This window comes from Schistocerca serialis, chromosome 4 (assembly GCF_023864345.2).
Source record: "Schistocerca serialis cubense isolate TAMUIC-IGC-003099 chromosome 4, iqSchSeri2.2, whole genome shotgun sequence".
Classification (NCBI taxonomy): Eukaryota; Metazoa; Arthropoda; class Insecta; order Orthoptera; family Acrididae; genus Schistocerca; species Schistocerca serialis.
The window spans coordinates 198,818,518-198,836,497 of NC_064641.1; the positions used below are offsets into that span (position 1 = coordinate 198,818,518).

Sequence of the window (17,980 nt, forward strand, 5' to 3'; positions counted from 1 at the left end):
TTTCGTTACACACAAACCTGTTAAAAGCCGCAATTCGGAGCACTATAGCCGCAGAGGACTGTCAAAATATAGACGTGGAGAAGCAATACGTAAAATGGTATGAAAACTTTTTTTAATTTAAAAAGGTATAAGAGTTTCCACATAAAAAATCTGGAAGCATTACTTTTCAGGACACCCCAGTACATCCGAGTAGGAGGGGGTGATCTGCACATCGCGAGGGTTCATTCAATTTAGATCAAAGACACTGTTTACATTGAGCTATGGCCCAGTGGCGTCTTAAAAACAATTATATATTTAACCACCATCGGCCTAGTACGAAACTGGGCTACTACTGGTCTGAAGTCCCGTGTCACTTTCATCTGAGTTACAACATAAGCGCCGACTTTTGTTGCTTTTAGATGCGAACAGCATTTAAAATCCTTAGAACAGTCACGTTTTGAAATCACCTTACAAATCTCGTCTCTGAATCAATCCGTCAGTAGTAACGAATATTTGTCTCCATGGCTACCCTTCCTCCTATTACGCTCGTGCTCTGGTTTGGTGGAGATTCTTCTTAGGATCATTTGTTTGGACAAGCAAGCAGCTTGATGAAGCTGGTGCATGTAGGACGGTAAGGTGAGGTACCTCCAGATGCGAGACGCACGGGAGGCAGGACCAGTAATGCTTTTCACATATTTATAGGTCATTAAGGCGAGCGCGAACATGCAACGGAGGCGCGTCAGCGCACAAAGCAACTACTACCGTACGCCGGCCGCAGGAGGGCTGATGCGCGTGCGCGTGGTGCGCCGCGAGGGGCGGCTACCCGGCGCTCAGTCGCTAGGCAGCGCCCGTGCAGAGCGGGCGGACGCAGCGCAACGTCACAGCCGCAGGCAGGCACCGCCGCGCCGCGGGCCACGGGGGAGACGCACGCCGGCGGCGGCGACACCACGTGAAGGAGAGCGACGTCCCACTCAGTGGCGCTCCGTGAGTACCTTGCGTCCGGCACCTGCTCCGTCGGAGCCCTTTAGGAACACGTTATTACCTCTCAACTCTCCTGCGAAACACTGTCAAACGTTTGCTTTATATTCACCTCATGACAGTTTAGGCAGTAAGCCTTTCCATCAGTAGATGCATAGCTATAGTAAACATACCATTTCCTATACATATGTTGATAAAACGTCATTATCTTTAGACTTGTAAATCATTTTCAGTATTGAATACCCACTGTTACATAAATCGCCAAGTTATGCCAAGGTGTAGTAATGATAAATTAGCTGACGAGGTACCAACCAATAGAATAATTACCAAAATGTAGAAGCGAAGATTAACTTGATGCATAATCCCTGGTAAATTGATATTATCCACCCTGTTCTGTGTTCAGTATTGTTACAAGGCTTCGAGGAACTGAAATTTTTGTCCTTGCAGCTATCGAAATGCCTCGTCAGATTAAAATGTAAATGAGAAATTTGATTAGTCTCCACGCCTGCTCTAACCACTCCCAGAAAAAGGGAACAGATCTACGTAGATATTGAGTCCGCTACTGCAACAGCGTTTCCCTATAACTTTGGGTCTCTGTGAGGATTCTACTCGACGTCCTTGCCTCTACTCTAACGCCACTGATGACTGATATTTCATTTGTGTCACCTTCTGTATTTGCACGTACAAACGTATTCATTTATATCATTTGATTTTCATTGCTATTTGACCATCATTTTAACTACTCACAAACAGTCATTTAAAATCTAAATAATCGAGGAGAAGCTCAATCTCTTATTTACGCTTTACAGACTTTCGTTTAGTACTAGACGTCAGAGGTAGGAAAATATACAGCTAATCAAGTGTATATCTCGCCGGAGAATTTCGACGTTGAGAACGGGATAAACCCTCTGATGGTACTTCATTCAAACTCCTTTAATAACACATATAACAGATAATAACACAGGCTCTTAGTCTTTGAAACATTCGACTCTATATCTGAAAACACCATACTTAATGATGAAAAAAGAAATGAAATATATATTTACCTAAGCCAGAATAAGGTTACGAAGTAAAAAGTCAGTCGTCTCCTGGTATGTCTTCAGTAAAACACGTACTCATATCACACTATACATAGACGACGATGTCGCTGCAAGTGTAATAATTTATCTACGGGATACTATGAAATGAACAATCGTTTTTAACGCTGTTGGAAATACTGTATGAAAACCGTAGTTACAAAATAAAACCTTATTCCTTCGGGTGTCACATTCCCCACTCGTACTATAATAACGTCCTACACAACTGACAGGTTAAGCTTACCAGTTGAGAGAAGACTGGTAAATGTGGCACCGAAATTCTGCTTACGTTATACATAGCGTCGTTGTACTCTTTCAGTTGTACCCAACCGACCTTTATCATCTATGATCAACGATAGTTGAGTATCCAAACACAACTATAACCTAACTACTGATTTTCTCTTATGATCTGCACAGAAAATGAAAACGAGGTCGTGAGATTCAGACGCTTATGCAGACATAAGCTCAGTAGTTATGTGCAACTTAGCTAAATGACGACTCGTTACTGAATCAAACATGGAAGAGACATGACTTTCTAATGTTATTCCTTGATTTTATTATGATTATTGCCCTAGGCAATAGAAACTTGTCTGAGGTGTAACTATTTAATTGGCCTCGAATTCCTCCCAAGCCCTACTTTAACAAGAAATAGTACCTCAATAAATATTATAATTTGCTATATACTCATATCTGTTAAAGGATTCTTTCCATTTTGGCCGCCGTATTCGTATCCAATAGTGCACTGTACTGTGCGATGAGTTTCGGACTCTAAAACGCCTCTGGATCTTCTTCTAAATAATGATAATATTGTACACTTTGCAGCTCCAGTTATTGAACTGTATCAGCAGGAATGTTGCATTCTTTATTTTGAGATGAAAAACCAAGGTACATGGATGTCAGACTCAGCCCTCTTGGACGATATGGACGCATTGTATGGCTTAGATAAGCGTGTACCACATTCTCTATCCAGATGCAAGGAGCGATATTGGCGCCCAAATACATATGGTCCCAGTCGAAGCGATTACATTTCAAATACATGTGTTGTAAATAGCACAGAATGTCATACCGAAGTCATTTTCTGCTCGTAAGAACAGATTCGCAAGTACCTCGCAAATATTTGCGGACACATGTTACTGATGAACTTTTTCTTATGTTATTGTGTGCTTCCAACCATGTCAGGTTTCGCTATTAACTTCTCTACCTTATTCCCCCCCTCCCCTAACCGCGAAATTTTTTTTTCTTTTTTTTTTTTTGGCATGCGGCAGTCTCCTGCCTGGTTTGATTGGACCTGTCAAGAATACCCTTCCTCCGCCAACCTCTTCAACCTCTTGCACACTAACTCATAATTTAACTGGATGTATTCGAATCTTCCTCTTCCTCTACAATTTTTTCCATGTTTCCAACCCTCAAGTGACGTGGAGGTTGTTCGGTAATGTCTTAACATACATCCTAAAGGCACGACGCTTTTTCTTGTCAGTGTTGACCACATATTCTTTTCATCACCGATGCTGCGTCATCACCTATGCTGTGGAGAACCTCCTCATTCCTCATTATGAGCCAATCTATTTTTCAACGTTATTCTGTATCACCATACGTCAAACGATTCGATTCCTTTCTGATGCGGTTTTCCTCTGTCCATGATTCACTACAGTACAATGGCTCTGAGCACTATGGGACTCAACTGCTGAGGTCATTAGTCCCCTAAAACTTAGAACTAGTTAAACCTAACTAACTTAAGGACATCACAAACATCCATGCCCGAGGCAGGATTCGAACCTGCGACCAGAGAGGTCTTGCGGTTCCAGACTGCAGCGCCTTTAACCGCACGGCCACTTCGGCCGGCTACAGTACAATATTGTTCTCCAAGCGGACATTCTATGGAATTTCTTTCTCAAATAAAGGCGTATATTTGATGCCAGTAAGCCTGAGTTGCCCAACAACGCTCTTTCTGCCTGTGCTATTCTGCCTTTCATGTCCTCCTTGCTTGGTGTTTCCAAGTTAGCAGGATACCTTAATTGTGTCTATTTATTGACGAGTAATTTTGTTGTTAATTTACTCGCTATCCCCGTTTATGCTACTTCTCATTACTGTTGTATTTTCTTGGTTCCATCTTAATTAATATTCTGTACTCATTACAATCTTCACTCCATTCAACAGGTCCTGTAATTGTTCTTCACTTTCACTGAGGATAGCAAGGTCATCAGCGAATCTTATCATTGATATCCTCTTACCCTTCATTTTAATGCCACTCCTGAACCTTTCTTTTACTTCTAGCATTGCTTCTTCCCGTATAGATTGAACTTTTGGAGCGGTTGACTGCGTACCTGTGTTACATTACGATCGAAGTACTTCGGTTTTGGTCCCATCTTGTTTGTTGTAGGTATGCCATTCTACCCGTCTTTTTCTATACCTTACCCCTATTTTTCTCAGAAATCTCGATCATCTTACAACACGTAGTGTAACGCTCTATTTAGGTTGCCAAATCATATGAGTTTGGCTTTTCTGAAATTTCGCTTCCGTTGGCAGGAGCAAATTTAGGTGTGCCCCTTCCGGTTCCTTTAGCTTCTCTAAAGCCAAAATGATCATAGATCCTCAATTTTCGATTCCATTCTTCTGTATGTTATTTTTGTTACCAGGTTGGATGCATGAGCTAGGCACATGAATGTGCGATGTTTCCCTCACTTTTCCGCTCTTGCATCTTCGCAGTTGTGTGGACCACATTTTTTTCGAAAGCCTGAAGGCATGTATTCCCCTTATGCATGATTAAACAGTTGAAATTAATTACAGGGCCAGATGCAACAATTTGTCCCTACTTTGATCAACAATACTGTTTACTTTAGCTACAATCCCTACCCTAACGTACGTATTGGTACTTAATGTCGAAGAGCCACTGACGATAGTTTCATTCGACAGCAAGTGTTGACTGACCATGAATCTACAATCCCCACCACAATGTTTACAGTATTTTCAAATCATTACTATGCATTGTGGTGCTGTGCTAAATGGTCAGATGCATCGGCGTAACTGTCCACGTGATTGCGAATCAAGTGTTCATTTTATGTATGGTATCCAGTAAAGTTTCTATTGCTATGAGATCTTTTGTGCTATGCTCAGCACACCTGACTTGTATTCTAGAGGATGGCAGTTCATATCCCCATCCACCCCACCTCTTTTATATTTTCCTTCGTTCTATAGCTACATTTAAGGCTGCTGCTGGTATGGTTCCACTGAACTTCCTTTCCTATCTTCCCTCAATATGAGCCTCTTAGATCTGACTTTGCCTCATATTTTTGGTGTGTAACAAGTAAGATCAGAACAGCTATGGAACTCTGCTGTGCTGCCCAGCTGGCGCAGACGATTGCTCATTAAGCTACATTACTAGCTTAGACGATGCTTTTGAGCTGTCCAACCGATAACAGATGACCGTTTGTAAGAAAATAACTTTCAAACATTACGTACATTTAGATACATATAATTTTCGTTCGAGAACTTTTTCTACGATAGATGTTACATTTTCCAGTCATTAGTAAACTTCGCCTGACCACAATACAGCCATACAGAACGTTTTGCCCAAGGGACTAAAAAATCCGCTGTCCACACACTTCTCTAAATGTTAACTACTACTACTTTCATCAAATAATCTCATCTTACTCGCCAAAATTCCTTTACATTTTCTCCTGACGAATTCCGATACATAGCATCTTCAGATCTTGATAGATACACAGTATCTAGTCAGCACTGAATATCCTTACAAAATATCCTCGCGCAACCTCAGAGCCGATGTGCCGGCCAGACTGGATGTGATTTTTAGGCTGTTTCCCACATACGATTACGTGAATACTAGGCTGATACACTTTGCAAACACTTAGAAAACTTCTCGCAGTTTCACACATGGATAACACTAGACGCAGACAGATGGTGTACACAGATGTTGTCCCGGGGGAAGCAATGGCATTAGGAAAGGGAATCCAATCCCTCTCCGCCATTAACGTTGCCAAATCTAGACTGATATGCAGACCCCATGAAGACACCGGGCAAGATAAAAAGAAACAATAAAAATAGTAATGGCGACTATAATAATTAAAGAGTAATACACGTCACCATAGCGTCAAATAGATATCACGAAGATCGTGTCTATAAATTTTTTCTAATACCATTTGACTAGGATGTTTCAAAAAACGATTCTGACAGTATATGATGGAGATAGTTTCAATAGAAGATTGTGAGAACGTAGGTAGAGCAGCGAGTAACGTGATACTGCAGTGATGTTCCTGAATCTCCTGGTGTGATATCGACATTACGGAGAGAGATCAAATTCGTTATGAGAAACAGTGGCACGGCTCTACTTGCCCAGCTTCAAAGCATCTACTACGTCTTCATGTACTAGGTACTTCCGTGAAGATGTTATTAACTTCCAGGGATGGTGGAAAAGGGTAAATATACCAATGTGAGATAAGCCTGCTCCGAAAATGACCGAGTCGACAGCTATAAGCAAAAATCGTTCTGGTTCTCTGATGGTGGAATAAATGCTTGCGCTACGATTATATGGAAGACGACTTTGAGATATAACCGTATCGATAAACATAAGGAAAACCTGTCTAGTTAACATGGGCACTAAAATGCGTACCTTAAGAGTTATAGGCACTTGTGCTATGGAAGACATGTGCTTCATAACAGCGAAGATGGACATGTGCCTAAAACTCTCAAGATATGATTTTCAGAGCCCATTATAACTGTAAATTTTTTCTCGTTTTGGTCCATACTACCATCTCTGAAAGTGGCCTACCCCACACTCTTAGCAGTAATGGGACCGGTACATGTATTTCGCTGTCTGAGGTATGAGGACGATATTCGCTTATAACTTCCGACTCGGTTGTTTCAGGACTGGAGTTACTTACCTCAAATTAACTCGTTTACACTTCTCCGTCATCCATCGCCGAATCAACGTGCCTCTTCTGCAAACAACCACATACAGCTTTGCATATATATAATGTACTGTTACGATTTCGACCTATTACAACGACATTCGGAAATAAAGCTATCCTATGTGTAAATCCGTTTTTTCCATGTTTTCCGTCACCGTCTTTGCGTGTACCAAGTTTACGATACATCTTTAAAATATCCTTCCCATATTTCTCTGCATATTTCATATTGGACACTGAGCATGTATCTGATGCTTTCACGATGGGTAAAACAAACAGTGGTTAATTTCGCAGCAATTTTTTGTACTTACTACTTTAATTTAACTCGTCTAAGTGCCTTAGCAAAGGGTAACAGTAAGGAGGAGACAGATGAAAGTTTTCTGAGGATTTCATTTCTTTACGTTGGTTGGTTGGTTCAGGAAAGGGGGACTAAACAGCGAGGTCATCGGTCTCAACATGTTAGGGAAGGATGGGGAAGAAGTCGGCCACGCTCTTTCAAAGGAACAATCCCGGAACTTGTCTGAAGGGATTTAGGGATATCACGAGAAACGTAAATCAGGATGGCGTGATACGGGTCTGAACCGTCGTCCTCACGAATGCGAGTCCAATGAGCTAACCACTCCCCAGAACAACCACCTCTGGCCGTAATAACGGCCTTGATACGACTGGGCATTGAGTCAAAAAGAGCTTGGATGGCGTGTACAGGTACAGCTGCCCATGCAGCTTCAACACGATGCCACAGTTCATCAAGAGTAGTGACTGGCGTGTTGTAACGAGCCAGTTGCTCGGCCACCATTGACCAGACGTTTTCAATTTGTGAGAAATCTGGAGAATGTGCTGGCCAGGGCAGCAGTCCAACATTTTCTGTATCCAGAAAGGCCCGTACAGACCTGCAAATTGCGGTCGTGCATTATCCTGCTGAAATGAAGGGTTTCGCAGGGATGGAATGAAGGGTAGAGCCACGGGTCGTAACACATCTGAAATGGAACGTCCACTGATCAAAGTGCCGTCAGTGCGAACAAGAGGTGACCGAGACGTGTAACCAGTGTCGCCCCATACTATCACGCCGGGTGATACGACAGTATGGCGATGACAAATATACGCTTCCAATGTGCGTTCAACGCGATGCCGCCAAACACGGATGCTGTAAACAGAACCTGGATTCATCCGAAACAATGACGTTGTGGCATTCGTGCACCCACGTTCATCTTTGAGTACACTATCGCAGGCTCTCCTGTCTGTGATGTAGCGTCAAGGGTAACCGCAGCCGTGGTCTTCGAGCTCATAGTCCATGCTGCTGTAAACGTCGTCGAACTGTTCGTGCAGACGGTTGTTGTTTTGCAAACATCCCCGTCTGCTGACTCAGGGATCCAGACGTGGCTGCAAGATCCGTTACAACCATGCGAATAAGATGCCTGTCATCTCGACTGCTAGTGATACGAGGCCGTTTGGATCCAGCACGGCGTTCCGTACTACCCGCCTGCAACCACAGATTCATATTCTGCTAACAGTCATTGGATCTCGACCAACGCGAGCAGCAATGTCGCTATATGATAAACCGCAATCACGATAGGCTACAATACGACCTTTATCAAAGACGGAAACGTGATGGTACGCATTTCTCGTCCTTACACGAGGCATGACAACAACGTTTCACCAGGCAACGCCGGTCAATTGCTGTTTGTGTATGAGAAATCGGTTGGAAACTTTCCTCACGTCACACATTGTAGGTGTCGCCACCGGCGCGAACCTTGTGTGAATGCTCTGTAAAGCTAATCATTTGCATATCACAACATCTTCTTCCTGTCGGTTAAATTTCGCTTCTGTAGCACGTGATCTTCGTGGTGTAGCAATTTTAATGGCCAGTAGTGTGTTACAGTGTTCACATACCTCGGTCTGCTACCTACCACTGTCTACAAACAAACATATACTGTTTAATGTAAAACCGCTCCCCTTGGATAACAGCTATCGGTGACTACTACAGATTTCTGTGAATTCTCGATGACGTTTCAATCAGAAGGTATTTCGCCCTTTTTATTGTTTATGTGTCTTACTGTTTATTAATGTGGTTGACATGTTACTGTGGAGTAACGACAGCTTTTTTTAAACAGAATCTCTGTTTTGGTGGTCCTACAGATCTAATCTATTTAATACATGTGGTACAGGTTACCTGTTTTGACAACGACAAGAAACGTAAGTACATCACCTCAGAATAAATCCAGCACCCACTCTTACGATCGAAATGGTAGAAAATTGTTCTGTCACCAGTTTTTAATGAGAGCGACGGTAAAAGATGATCTGTCAGTAAGACAGTTAAAATTAATACCAACTTCTGAACGTCAGTATATACGATCAACATGCATTCTATCTGCCACTGTTCCGTCAGATTCCACTTTAACGTGAAAGGGGCTTTAGTGCCTGTTAGAGTATTACGGCACGCTACTATGTCTATGAGACTCTAAACGTATTTCACAAAAAATGAAAAGTACAATTTAACACGGGGAAACAATTATCAGAATTTCTACCACCACGGCAAATAATATTTATTTTCTTGAAGTGTAGAAATTTAGCTACCTATATCGCAGCAGAGGTCTTTTTGTACTAGGAAGCAACAAGAAATGCCACATGTTCCTATTATTTCTTGCTCTGTAACTTATTTTCATCGTTAAAGTAGTGATTCGTAAAGGAAATTTGCGCGTTTGCTCAACATATCTCAGTATGTCGTCGATCAAAGAAGCTTAGCAACACAGAAAGCCGCCTCGACGTGTCAAAGGAAAAAATATTCGTTTGAACCTACTTAGAGCACCGGTTTGGCTTTTGATGAAAATAAAAAGACAATTGTGATACTAAAGTGCTTGTAGAACACTGATGTTGATTTATGAGGTCCGAGTTTTAAGTTTTATAAAAAACAATTAAGTCGATTTTACCGTTCCTCATAACATTCCACTATAAAACTGAAACGCTTTCGCATGAATTCGCACCAATTCTGGTAACATTTTCTCTATTCAGGTTTTGGCACTTTGTAAATTTTGTTTGAAGGGATAGAACAGCTTCTTGAATTGATAATCACTGTCCTCACTTATTTTATTTTTCATTAGGAAACAACAAAATGTATTCAAACAACTTACAGGAAAGCAGCGAGATGACGTCTTTGGCAGCCGACGACACACACACACACACACACACACACACACACACACACACACACACACACACACACACACAACCGTAAAAAGCTAGCGCTACGACACAGCAAAAAGTGAAGAACGTCAGAATTTGTCGACAGTGAATTTTCCCTGGTGACCTACTGCACAATAATGTCTGTAAACGTTTCAGTACTACCTTTTCTTTCGTCGCTTAAGCAATTGGAGGTGACATGTCAAATGTAGCCAAAAAACCCGTTCTTTCCTTTTTTTGGAAACGGTTAGCAAAAGAGTCATTTCAGTGAGCATCGGCAAAGTGTAACATACTGCGGCAACACTCCTGCTCACTCTTGTTATAAACTGCGACAGCAGCGATCCAAGTGGTCAGTAAGCTATACGTTTCAATACAATATCGAGAGACTGCAAATAATGTCCTTCTTATTCATTTAACGTAGTTTTTACACAAGAGAATGTGCGTAGTACAATAAAACAGGCAATAACAGAACAGTTACGCTACATTTGTCTTCCTTTTGTTTCCAAATGAACATGGGAGATATGAAGCGCACATTAAAGGAAAATTTATTTACGATTATCTTGTAACGTGCCGATATTCACTGAAGAATGTCCCTTTCCTTTATGAACAAAAGATGGTTATTAAACAGCAGAAGACCCGACCTTTCGCAGAAAGGCGTCGTGTGTCTATCCAGCAACTTGAAGTTTTATTCGCTACTATTCTCGCTAGATCACTGAATGTGGAACACAGTAAACTTGTATCGAATGGCATACCTACATTATCTAACATAGCAAATAAACCACGGTAACTGTAGCTGAAGAGAAAACCACACAGGTGTGACGATAAGTCGAAAGCTGTATAATACTGTTGCCCAATACAGGAGAACCAAGTCTGCAAATGCTGATACCTCTGAGACAGAAACGCCTAGAATCTTAAACGCCGTTGTTTTGCGAAGAAAAAATAATTACATTTACAAAAAAGCTCGCGTATTGTAAAATCGAAAGTAGTGTGATAATATGCGAATCACTATACTCCACAAAAAATTGTTGTGCGTCTCATGCATCAAATACTGTGTTTATATTCTGTTTCTTTTAGCGGAGTACGCTGCAATTCGAAAGTATTACTTCATGAATAAGTTGCATTGTTTATGTATATATTATAGTTTTTCCTGTCTCTTCATGTTTTACTGGTGCTTAGAATGCAAAAATATAACAACTATTTCCTTAGTAATGTAAAAGTATGCTAAAAACTAACATTTATCATACAGCTGGATTTCTCACTGCTAGAGGCGCTAGTGTCATTCTTACCAGGCGATAAAAATTTTCACGGCACTAAATGTCGCGACTGTTATCATTGATAGTGGTATCTTTTTGCCTTGGAACACCTAGAAAGCTGATTTGTACATAATCAACGTTTCTTCTCCAATTACAGTGTGGTACAGAGGTTTTGGCATTCCTGTAGTCTAGTTTTTGAAGAGGTTCTTACATCAGTTAACAAGTGCTGTTTTTGAAATTCGGAGAAATTATGGGGAGTACGTGGGATCAGACAATGGCAGCACATAACTTATGATTTATGAAGAAGTTACGTATGTGGTGTAATCATTGAAATACCTGAGGATTCTCTTATTCACCGACAGCCACATTCCATTCCTTTGCAGTCACATGTGGAAAGGAACGATTTTCCTGGGAAGAAGCGACTTTCTTCGACCTACATCGCTGACAACCGTATCGAAAGTTTGCTAATAGTTGAATGAAACATTTGGATGAACTGGTAAACCTTTGGATGAATTGACTATGAACAAACTATGTGTCTAATTTAAGATTTGCCATTGTTTTAATTTAAAAAAGTATCAAATGTTAAAACGATAGTAGTATAACACGTGAATGGCGCCCCCTTGTGACCATTTGTAAAATCTTAAATGGTGGCCCAGGATAGGCATGAGCAAGCTCCGATTAGAGCTGAAAAGAATGATCTCAGGAATAATGTCTGTCATGGTCAGTCTATAGAAAAAGATACGCCAGTCACCCGAGAAAACCGTTAAAAACTTGAAAAACCTAAATCAGAGTAGATCAGGGAACCATTCTCCATATGTTGATCGTTATTTTTTTCTACTTTCCGGCTCACTAGCAATAATTGTAACGCCCATGACACAGCTGTTTGTATAAAAAGGAGTTTCTGTGCCTTATGACTCACTCCGATAACCAATTCCTATCATAAAACAATCATGTGGATCGGAAGTATTCCCGCAGCTAATGTAGTCTTCCGAGAGAAATGTCTTACTCGTGTGTTTAATAATCTGTAATTTGTTAGGAAAAGCGTTGAATTATTGTGTAACTCAAATGAAATCAGTATTAAAGTGTCCTGTACACTTCCTAGAACATTATTTAAGGGTGCTCTCGAAGTGTAAATTTGTTTTCTTTGTTTTGTATTCAATGAAAATATGCATTTTTGTTTATTTGTTTGAAGGAGACCGCCATAGTACGGGTAGTGAATAACCTCCAATGACTAAGTGTAAGAATCTACAGTGTCATACACAGAGGACTACATCAGACTCGAGAGTTAACCCGCTTCGTTACCAGGATTAATAGGCTCCACATCAAAAGTATTCTTAAAGCTTGAATAGCTCAGAAGCCAATAAACAACGGAAGTATACGAAGTGAACAAATTTCAGATACTGACAGCGAGGATTTTCTAATCGTGAAATTAGCTCGATTCAGCTTTAGCACGAGATCTTCAATATGGGCCTACAAAGAGTTTTCCGAGCGAGGTGGCGCAGTGGTTAGACACTGGACTCGCATTCGGGAGGACGACGGTTCAATCCCGCGTCCGGCCATCCTGATTTAGGTTTTCCGTGATTTCCCTCAATCGCTCTAGGCAAATGCCGGGATGGTTCCTCTCAAAGGGCACGGCCGACTTCCTTCCCCGTCCTTCCCTAATCCGATGAGACCGATGACCTCGCTGTCTGGTCTCCTTCACCCAAAACCAACCAACCAACCAACCTACAAAGAGTTTCATATCTATCATTAGTACCAGAAATCTCACACCTTTCATGTTACTATTTTTGATCTGCACGTATCATCTACGACTGTCTACAGCTACACAGGACATATTAAGCTTTTAATTGATGTACGGTTCCTACTTGTGAGAATGAGTCAGCCGACGACCAGCTGGTATCAGTAAACGTAGCGTCGCAAGAGTGGCAGTTACAGCGTTTTGGTTCATAACTGAGGCAATACTTCAGAAAAATCAAAACATCACCACCACAGAGTTTGTCGACCTACATTAGGCGGTGCACGTCGTAAAGTGGTGTAACACGTATGAGATTCTCAGAAAGAATGGTGTAAACTAGATGATATGCCTTGTAATATATAAAATGTGCAAGTCTCAACAAGAAGCAAGGGAACAACGACAATGGAATACCAAGGGTCTTGGGCTCGGACTGGAAGGGCATGAGGCAGTCTTAAATGTGTCACCTGTTTTACCTTAACTGTAAATCCAGCAAACAATTATTGGAAAAAATAAACTTTTGTTAGTAGAATTTAAATTTGAGGTGAAGTAATACCAAAGACAACAAGCGCCGAGTTCGTTATCATGAGTGAAAATGAAGAAGCGTAATGAAAAGTCTGATGAGTAGAGTGAGTGGACTGAAACTAAAGCAAAGAAAGAAGAAAATGATGAGGAATAACAGAATGGAGATTAGTGTCAAATTTAATCCGAATCGGGGGTCGCAGATTAGATGAAGAGATAAAATTTTTCACATCAAAAGCATGTGACGGTCGAAAAAAGGCAGACGTAAAAAGCAGTCTTACACATGTAATGTACATGACGTAGATTTGAGTACCAGTTTTCTGAGAATGCACGTTTGGAGCACTGAATTATATGAAAATGGACCACTGACATCGTTGACTTAGATTTTCAGTAGTATTCTCGAACATTCACTCTGTTCGAAAACTTTGAAATGCCTCGGAGAAACTTTAACGGATTGAGAAACTATCTTTCTTGTCGCACATCTCGGTACTTTTTCTCAGGAAGCAATGAGTCCTATAGACAAGAGATCTCAGGTTCATTCAATATTTATAGAAATCTAAAAGGTTTGTAACACCATTCGTCACAAACGACTTTTAATCGAGAAGCGTGCTTACGGAGTGTCTTCTCTGTTGAACTACTGGAATTCGTGACTTCCCGTCAGAAAGGTCCCCGTTGTCTGCAGTCGGTTATCATCTATCAAAGTCTTCAGAAGATGAAAATGAATTGTAAAATGGTTTTGACAAGATATCTGCATGGTACGGAAAGTGAAAATTTACCCAAAACTGACATTTTACACCGGAATAAAAAAATGGTTACATGATAAAACACACCAATGTAATGCTTGTCGATTCAACTATTTACCTATGGATTATCATTAACAATCGTTTGAAATAGAACTTTTACTTTGAAATGGTAATAGGGACGGTGAATCAAGGACGGCGTTTTTTTTTTTTTTAACAACTCTTAGATGATGGATCACCTACACTATGCTTGTCCATCCTTGAGAGTTTTTGGGCGGTATGTGATCCGTAGCAGATAGACGATGGACATCAGAAAATATCAATGAAGGTCGGCTCATTTTGTATTATCGCGAAATAGAGGAGTGAGTTTCGCGTACGTGATAAACTTCTTGAGGTGTCAATCATTAAAACAAGGACCTTTTCATTGCTGCAGAATCTTTTCATGAAATATGACTCAAAACCTCTCTCTCCCATGTACTTAGACAGAAATGACGCTCGTAATAAAATAAGAGACATTAGAGATCGCATGGAATGAATTAGCTGTCCACAGCTCGTGGTCGTGCGGTAGCGTTCCCGCTTCCCACGCGCGGCTTCCGGGGTTCAATTCCCGGCTGGGTCAGGGATTTTCTCTGCCTCGTGATGACTGGGTGTTGTGTGATGTCCTTAGGTTAGTTAGGTTTAAGTAGTTCTAAGTTCTAGGGGACTGATGACCATAGATGTTAAGTCCCATAGTGCTCAGAGCCATATGAACCATTTTTTTTAATGAATTAGCTGGTTATTTTTACCACATACTAATCCAGAGTGGAATGGTTTAGAATGAGGTTTAAAGTAGTAGCTCGAAACCAAATAATGCACTGTGAACTGCAGAATAATAATGCAGATAGGAATGCCGATGGACTATGAGAAAGACGAAAAAGAAGATAACCGAATCTTTTGTGTTTTGATGTTATAGACCCGTGCTGAACATTTAATACAAAATATGAGGAGCTGTTCCGAAAAATTATCGGGGAAAGTAGTATGAGGTAAACACTGACTAGAAGAATTGATAGCATAATTGTAGACATGAGGAAATGGCTTCTGTGGTTGCAGAAGGAACCATGGAAGGTAAATGGCGTAGCGGAGAATCAAATAATAGAGAATACTAAGTGTTAATGCTATTCTGAGTTGAAGTTAAGACGTGTGGCGGTATGCATCAAACCAACCAGAAGAATTGCAGAGGTCTTAGTCGTCAGTGAATAACTTCATTGCCTTTCTAAGCTGAGGTGCCAAAAGTCACTGGATAGATATGTGCACATAAATGGATGACGGTAGTATCGAGTACACAGGATATAAAAGGGCAGTGCACTGTTGGAGACATCATTTGTACTCAGGTGATTCGTGTGAAAAGGTTTCCGACATGATTGTGGCAGCACGACGAGAACTAACAGACTTGCAACGCGGGGAGTCTGGTGCGTCGCATGGTATGCCCCAGGTGTTACATGCTTCACCTACGGTCCCTGCTGTCGAGACATCTTCAGCAAGGTCCCAGCAGGCACCCGGGGGGGGGGGGGAGGGGTTTATTAGTGATTGGGAGCTCCAACGTTAGGTGGGTGGTGGAGTCCCTTAGGGGAATAGCAGAAAGGTAAGGGAAGAAGGCCAGTGTTCACTCTGTCTGCTTGTCGGGGGGTGTCACCCGAGACGTGGAGGAGGCCCTGCCGGCGGTGATAGAGAGCACTGGGTGCACTCGACTGCAAATTGTTGCTCATGTCGGCACCAATGACTCCTGCCGTCTGGGTTCAGAGGTCATCCTCAGTTCATGCAGGTGGATGGCGGAGTTGGTGAAGGCAGAAAGCCTCTCTCTGGGGATGGAATCTGAGCTAACTATTTGTAGTATCGTTTTCAGAACCGATCGCGGTCCTCTGGTTTGGAGCCTAGTGGAAGGCTTAAACCAGAGGCTCAGACGATTCTGCGGAGATCTGGGGTGCAAATTTTTCGACCGCCGCTATCGGGTGGAGAAATATAGGGTCCCCTTAATAGGTCAGGCGTGCACTACACGCAGGAAGCGGCTACAAGGGTAGCGGAGTACGTGTGGAGGGCACATGTGGGTTTTTTAGGTTAGAGAATTCCCTCCCTAGGCCCGACAAGACGCCTCCTGAGACGCGACAAGGTAGTAGTAGGCAAGACGCAACAGGGAATAACAATATTAATGTGGTAATAGAAACTGCAGGAGCGTTTATAGGAAGGTCCCAGAACTGTTCTCATAATTAAACGGTCCCAATGGCCACACAGTACAAGGGACAGTAAGTTGGCTGAAACCAGATGTAAACAGTAATGAAATCCTAAACTCTGATTGGAATGTATACCGCAGAGACAGACTGGACAGTGAAGGGGAGGCGTGTTTATAGTGATAAAAAGTGCAATAGTATCGAAGGAAATTGACGGAGATCCGAAACGCGAAATAATTTGGGTGAAGGTCACGGTTAAAGCAGTCTCAAACATTGTAACTGGATTTCTCTATAGGCCCCCTGGCTCAGCGGCTGTTGTGGCAGAGCACCTGAAGGAAAATTTGGAAAATGTTTCGAGTAGATTTCCCGACCATGTTATAGTTCTGGGTGGAGATTTTAATTTGCCGGATGTAGACTGAGAGACTCAAACGTTTATAACGGGTGGCAGGGACAAAGAATCCAGTGGAATTTTTTAAAGTGCTTCATCTGAAAACTACCTTGAGCAGTTAAACAGAGAAGCGCCTAGTGACGATGACATATTAGACCCTTTGGTGACAAACAGACCCGAACTATTTGAAACAGTTAACGCTGAAAAGGGAATCAGCGATCATAAAGCGGTTACTGCATCGATGATTTCAGCCGTAAATAGAAATATTAAAAAAGGTAAGAAGATTTTTCTGTTTAGCAAAAGCGACAAGAAGCACATTTTAGAGTACTTGACTGCTCAACAGAAAAGTTTTATCTCAAGTACAGATAGTGCTGAGGATCAGTGGACGAAGGTCAAAACCGTCTTACAATATGCATTAGAAGAGTATGTGCCAAGCAAGATCGTAAGAGATGGAAGAGAGCCACCCTGGTACAACAACCGTGTTAGAAAATTGCTGCGGAACCAAAGGAAACTTTACAGCAAACATAGACATAGCCAAAGCCTTGCAGACAAACAAAAATTACGCGAAGCGAAATGTACTGTGAGGAGGGCTATGCGAGAGGCGTTCAATGAATTCGATAGTAAATTTCTGTGTACTAACTTGGCAGAGAGTCCTAAGAAATTTTGGTCTGATGTCAAAGCGGTAGGTGGATCAAAACAAAATGTCCACACACTCTGTGATCAAAATGGTACTGAAACAGAGGATGACAGACTAAACGCCGAAATAATAAATGTTTTTTTCCAAAGCTGTTTCACAGAGGGAGAATGCACTGTAGTTCCTTCTCTAGATTGTCGCACTGATGACAAAATGGTATATATCGAAATAGACGACAGAGGGATAGAGAAACAATTCAAATCGCTCAAAAAAAGAAAGGCCGCTGGACCTGATGGGATACTAGTTCGATTTTACCCAGAGTACGCGAAGGAATTTGCCCCCCTTCTTGCAGCGGTGTACCGTAGGTCTCTAGAG

The 17,980-nt window shown here is 41.7% G+C and overlaps 1 protein-coding gene across 1 annotated transcript in view; it reads left to right on the top strand.

Annotated features, from left to right (window-relative positions):
• The first annotated feature begins 862 nt into the window (after positions 1-862).
• Positions 863-17,980, top strand: part of LOC126473887 (dipeptidase 1-like) — an 804,013-nt gene continuing 786,895 nt past the window's right edge. The window contains exon 1 of the mRNA XM_050101224.1: positions 863-963. The gene's annotated coding sequence lies outside the window, so the exon portion shown is untranslated. The remainder of the gene's footprint in view (positions 964-17,980) is intronic.